Below are 6,895 nucleotides of genomic sequence, written 5' to 3'. Positions count from 1 at the left end.
TGTGTGAGTGTTTGTGTGTCCAGTGTGTGTGTTTGTCCAGTGTGTGTGTGTGTGTGTGTGTGTGTGTGTGTGTGTGTCCAGTGTGTGTGTGTGTGTGTGTCCAGTGTGTGTGTGTGTCCGGTGTGTGTGTGTCCGGTGTGTGTGTGTGTTTGTCCTGTGTGTGTGAGTGTCTGTGTGTGTCCAGTGTGTGTGTGTGTGTGTGTCGTGGGTGTGTGTGTTTGTCCACACACACACTGGACACACATACACACTGGACACACACACACACACACACTGGATATACACACACACACACTGTAAACACACACACTGGACACATACACACAAAGGACACACACACACACACAAAGGACGCGCACACACTCTCACACTGGACACACACACACTAGACACACACACACACACACTAGACACACACACACGCACACACTGGACAAACACACACACTGGACACACACACACTCACACTGGACACACACACACTGGACACACACACACAATGGACACACACACACACTGGACAAACACACACACAATGGACACACACACACACTAACACTGGACACACACACACACACACACACACTGGACACACACCGGACACACACACAAACACAAAAACAAACAGACTTACTCACACTGGACACACACACACACAAACACTGTAAACACACACACTGGACACATACACACAAAGGACACACACACACACACAAAGGACGCGCACACACACTCACACTGGACACACACACACTAGACACACACACACACACACTAGACACACACACACGCACACACTGGACAAACACACACACTGGACACACACACACTCACACTGGACACACACACACTGGACACACATACACAATGGACACACACACACACTGGACAAACACACACACAATGGACACACACACATTGGACACACACACACACACACACACACACTGGACACACACCGGACACACACACAAACACAAAAACACACAGACTTACTCACACTGGACACACACACACACACACACTGTAAACACACACACTGGACACATACACACAAAGGACACAAACACAAAGACTTACTCACACTGGACACACAGACACACACACACACACACACACTGGACACACAAACACAAACACTGGACACAGACATTCACTGGACACACACACACACACACATACACTAGACACACACACACACACACTAGACATACACACACACTGGACACACATTCACACATTGGACAAACACACACACACACACACACACACACATACTGGACACACACACACACTGGACACACACACACTGGACACACACACACACACTGGACAAACACACTGAAAACACACACACACACACTGGACACACACACACATACTGGACACACAAACACACACACTTGGACAGACACCGGACACAAACTGGACACACACACACACACACACAAACACACACACACACACACACACACACACACACACACACACGCACTGGACACACACACACACACACACAGGACACAAACAGTGGACACACACACACACACACTTGGACAAATGTATATACTGACTGTGTGTGTGTGTGTGTGTGTGTGTCTGTGTGTGTGTGTGTGTGTGTGTGTGTGTGTGTGTGTGTGTGTGTGTGTGTGTGTGTGTGTGTGTGTGTGTGTGTGTGTGTGTGTGTGTGTGTGTGTGTGTGTGTGTGTGTGAGTTCAGGTGTATCCCTCAATGACTGTCTGTTCTTCTGCTTACCGCTACAGTGTGGAACATGGTGGAGAGAACACAATGAAACCTGGACTTAGAAAATGTGAGTGTTGACTGCTGGGAAGAATATGACTAAGAATAAGTCTTAATTCAAGTGAAGTCAAAGTCAAAGACCACCATCATTACTTACGTGGTCATATTAAATATCAGCTATAGTTCTACAGAAGCACAAATCAGGGACACCAAAGTTTACAAAGAGTTGCTTTGACAATGTTTGTGTCTGTGTCTGTGTGTGACATGTTCCTGTGTGTGTTCAGGATGTGTGTGTGTGTCCAGTGTGTGTGTGTTTGTGTTTGTTCAGGATGTGTGTGTGTGTGTGTGTGTGTGTAATTAATGGGAATAAGTGTGTTTTATATTACCATACAGTATAACATATGATCATTCAACAAGTCTCAAGTTACCTTAACTTCTCCTTTTGATACCTAGAAACATCTACATTAAAGGAATTAGTGAAAAGTGAGTTAACATTCTAATGTGAATGATGATGATTTCTAATATTGTGTCTGGTTTCATCCATCAGATGTCTGTGATATCACACTGGATCTAAACACAGTAGACAGATTCCTCTCTCTGTCTGAGGAGAACAGAAAGGTGACATGGAGGAGAGAGGAGCAGCCGAATCCTGATCACCCAGAGATATTTGAGGACTGGGAACAGGTGCTGTGTAGAGAGGGTCTGACTGGGCGCTGTTACTGGGAGGTAGAGTGGAGTGGGAGTGGGGCTGGTATAGGAGTGACATATAAAGGAATCAGCAGGAGAGGATGGGGTTATGACTGTTGGATTGGATACAATGACAAGTCCTGGAGTCTGACCTGCTCTGACAACGGTTACTCTGCCTGTCACAATAATATGTCCACTACCATAGACGTCCCCTCCTCGAGCTCCCACAGAGTAGGAGTGTATCTGGACTGGCCAGCCGGCACTCTGTCCTTCTACAGAGTCTCCTCTGATACACTGACCCACCTGAACACATTCCACTCCACATTCACTGAGCCCCTCTATCCAGGGTTTAGTGTTCTTGTTGACTCCTCAGTGTCCCTGTAAATAATAACCATGGTAACACTGACACACACACACACACACACTGGACACACACACACATTCTGACCACCACTTGGACTACGTTATATGCTGACCGTGTGTGTGTGTGTGTGTGTGTGTGTGTGTGTGTGTGTGTTTCACCCCTGACCTCCTCACACCGTCACACTGTCCATGTCTGCTTTTAGCTCCCACCTCTACTTCACTGTGTATAATGGACCTAATGCTTGTTATGTCACCTCTGGAACCAGTTATCAAACATACTGACCTTTCTGACCCTATCCCATGGCCCTACTTTCTAGAAATGAACATTTAAATTCCTCAGAGTTTTGTTTTGTGTCCATTTACTTATGTATTTGTTGTATATTGGGGTTGTGCCGCAGAGCATCATGGGGGTTTGTATGTGTTGAGATGATCACGTTCCAGATAAATGGTTGAACTGATTCCTGTCTCCTGTCTCATCATTATTTAATTGTTATACAGAAGTGGTTATGAAACCCACGAGACATAACAAAAGATTGGTGATGAGTAAGTCTGAATCTACAGGAACTATTCTATCTGGAAGAAGTGGGTTTTTACAACTGTTTAAAACTGTTATTTTCTGTGGTCCAGAATAGGCTAATGTTAGCACAGTGTATTGCTAGCAGAGGCAAGTGCATAGTCGAGCTAGCTAAGAAAGAGAGCTAACCAGTGGTGTAAAGTACTTAAGTAAAAATATAATGTACTTTTTACTCCATACATTTTCCCTGACACCCAAAAGTACTTGTTACATTTTGAATGCTTAGCAGGACAGAAAATGGTCCAATTCACACACTTATCAAGAGAACATCCCTACTGCCTCTGATATGGCAGACTCACTAAACACAAATGCTTTGTTTGTAAATTGTCTGAGTGTTGGAGTTTGCCTCTGGCTGAACGTACATTTTAAAAAACAAGAAAATCGTCTGGTTTGCTTTATGTAAGGAATTTGAAATGATTTATACTTGTACTTTTACTTTTGATACTTAAGTATATTTTAGCAATTACATTTACTTTTGATACTTAAGTATATTTTAAAACCAAATACTTTTAGACTTTTACTCAAGTAGTATTTTACTGGGTGACTTTCACTTTTAGTTGAGTCATTTTCTGTTAAGGTATCTTTACCTTTACACAAGTATGACAATTGGGTACTTTTTCCATCACTGGAGTTAACATCGTCATGGACGGCAGAAAAGGACGGGAGACGGACAGTGGAGCAGAAAAACCAGGATAGGACATCTATTCAACTGTGAAGACAAACCTTTTAATTAAATCTGCTAAATGAGCGAACTTAGGAGGAAATGTCAGTGAGTTAAGTGAATGAAGATCACGTGACTGAGGAAAATATTGCTTTGGTTGAGGACAATATTGAAGTGAGTGCCAATCAGGAGCTTATTGAGAAATGAACAATTATTGGAATTGATGGAAACATTGGACAGTTTGATAAAAGTATTGAGCAGTGGAGCTCATATACAGAACGGTTTGAATATTTTGTTATTGTAAATGACATGGATGAGGACAACATTGTGCCTACATGTTTTAGTGTAATGGGGCCAAAGACATTTAATTTACTAGGCAGCCTGCTACAGCCAGTCAGAACAGGTAATAAGACGTATGGGGATATTGTGGAGATACTTAAAGGACATTTTTCACCAGAACCACTAGTTAATGCTGAAAGGTTCAGGTTCCACATGACACATCAGGAAGAGGGAGAATCAGTAACAATGTTTGCTGCTGCATTAAAGAAACTACCAGAACACTGAGTTTAATGCTGTTCTAAATGACATCATTAGAGACAGACTAGTATGTGGGCTACGGAGTGAAGCTACACAAAAGAGACTGTTGACTGAAAGTCATCTGACCTTGGCAAAGGACATTGGAATCAGTGTGTCCATGGAACTAGCTGCTAAAGAGGCTCACCAGTTGAGTTCATCAGGAACTTAGTGGGTTCATCTAACAATCCTAATCACCAGCTGATACATTTTAATCTCATACACAGGGTATACCTTCCACCTAGAAAACATCATTTAATGAACATATTAACCTCTCTTCTGTGTGATCTATGTAATCAAGGTGCCTTTGGCTCCTTTATTCATATTCATATGTAGCAAAGAACTATTGACAGCTGGTTACCATAAAATACTGCAGTGGGTTTTTTACCCAACAGATTGCCCATTCATGATCATTTAGTGCAAATGTGTACCTTACTGATTTTATTATAATAATTGTATTTATCTGCAATAACTAGTTTCCATAATATACTGATATATATTTTAACAGTATTGTGTCTCTAGCTGTATAACCATTCCTGCTGCTATTTGTTCTGATATATATTTTAACAGTATTGTGTCTCTAGCTGTATAACCATTCCTGCTGCTATTTGTTCTGATATATATTTTAACAGTATTGTGTCTCTATCTGTATAACCATTCCTGCTGCTATTTGTTCTTGTCTGTGTTCCTTTGAAAATAAATAAAAAGTTAATCATAAAAAAGGAAAAGTGCACAGAGTTTCAACTGAAAATCAGAGACCGGGAAATCAAGTCACATGCTTCCACTGTGGCAAGGTGGGACATCAGACGTCTACATGCTGGTGTAAGGACATGGATTGTCCAGCCTGTGGTAAAAAGGGACATCAAGTATCAACATGCTGGTTTAAGGACATGGATTGTCCAGCCTGTGGTAAAAAGGGCCACATCGAACAAGCCTCCAGAAACAAAAAGAGAACAGAGAAATCACAAAAACGGGAAACAAGAAACAGGCATTCCAACGAAAGACACATAGACATGTTCACACTGTTGAGTAAGAGAACACTGAGGTGAGTGACTCATCAGACGAGGAAGTCACACTGAAAATCCTGACTTTTTCCTGGCGGGCCGCACGGCTACTATGTCTCCCCCTTGCTAGAGGGACAGCCGGTGGGTATCGATATTGACACAGGGGCAGCTGTATCTCTTGTGTCAGAATAAATACACTGAAACACCTTCCACTTCAACCAGCGCACCTCGTGTTAAAGACTTACACAGGTGAATCTGTCGCTGTGAGAGGCATCACTGATGTCACAGTTTAGGTAAACAGACAAACTGAAAAGCTGCCACTCTATGTTGTGAAAGGAGACTATGCATCACTACTGGGATGTTCATAGTTGGAGAAAATCACACTGGACTGGCCATCAGGGCATACAATGACACATGGAGACACAGACCTACCTGCCATCTTAAAGAAACAGACGTATTTAATGGACAGCTGGGTAGTATGAACGACATTACAGGGAAGCTTAGCATTAAGCCAGACAGCAAACCAACATTTCTGAAAGCAGGACCTGTACATTATGCTATCAGACCATAAGTCAAGGCTGACTTGGAGGCTTTAGTCAAGAACAAAGTACTGGAGCCGGTCAGCATGAGTGTGAATGCATGAGCAACACCCATCTACCAGTCATTAACACTAGAACCACCTGGCCTTTCAGCTAGTAGGGATGGGTAACTCAAATCCTCGGGGTGTCACACTTTCCCCCCATCCCTAGCAAACACAGCTGATTAAACTAATCGCATTCTAAATTGAAGATGATGATTCATTAATTATTGAAGTCAGGTGTATTAGCTGGGGCTGGGGAAAAAGTGTGACACCAATCAGGCCCAGAGGACTGGAGTTTTCCATCCCTGCACTAGAGCAAGGTGTGACACCAATCAGGCCCCGAGGACTGGAGTTGCCCATCCCTGCACTAGAGCAAGGTGTGACACCAATCAGGCCCCGAGGACTGGAGTTGCCCATCCCTGCACTAGAGCAAGGTGTGACAACATGGTTGATAAATAAACGCTTGATAAATAGTGCATAAACTATTGTAAAGGATTGATTGCATGAAGAAATATTAGTGGAAAAATATATTTTTTTGCCTGGGGCAAAATGTGACACCAATCAGGCCCTGAGGACCAACGACCACCAATCAGATCCCCGAGGACCAACGACCACCAATCAGGCCCCAGAGGACCAACGACCACCAATCAGGCCCCTGAGGACCAACGACCACCAATCAGGCCCCTGAGGACTGGAGTTTCCCATCCATGTGC

The 6,895-nt window shown here is 43.3% G+C and overlaps 1 long non-coding RNA gene across 1 annotated transcript; it reads left to right on the top strand.

Annotated features, from left to right (window-relative positions):
- The first annotated feature begins 1,579 nt into the window (after positions 1-1,579).
- Positions 1,580-3,246, top strand: LOC311142575. The gene is made up of 2 exons (XR_014614346.1): positions 1,580-1,810; positions 2,288-3,246. It is a non-coding gene; the product is annotated as an uncharacterized lncRNA (long non-coding RNA).
- Positions 3,247-6,895: the final 3,649 nt, after the last annotated feature.

This window comes from Coregonus lavaretus (genome assembly GCF_964263955.1).
Source record: "Coregonus lavaretus genome assembly, chromosome: 2".
NCBI classification, from domain to species: domain Eukaryota; kingdom Metazoa; phylum Chordata; class Actinopteri; order Salmoniformes; family Salmonidae; genus Coregonus; species Coregonus lavaretus.
Note: the sequence above shows the minus strand (reverse complement) of the source record. Positions and strands in the feature narration are given on the sequence as shown.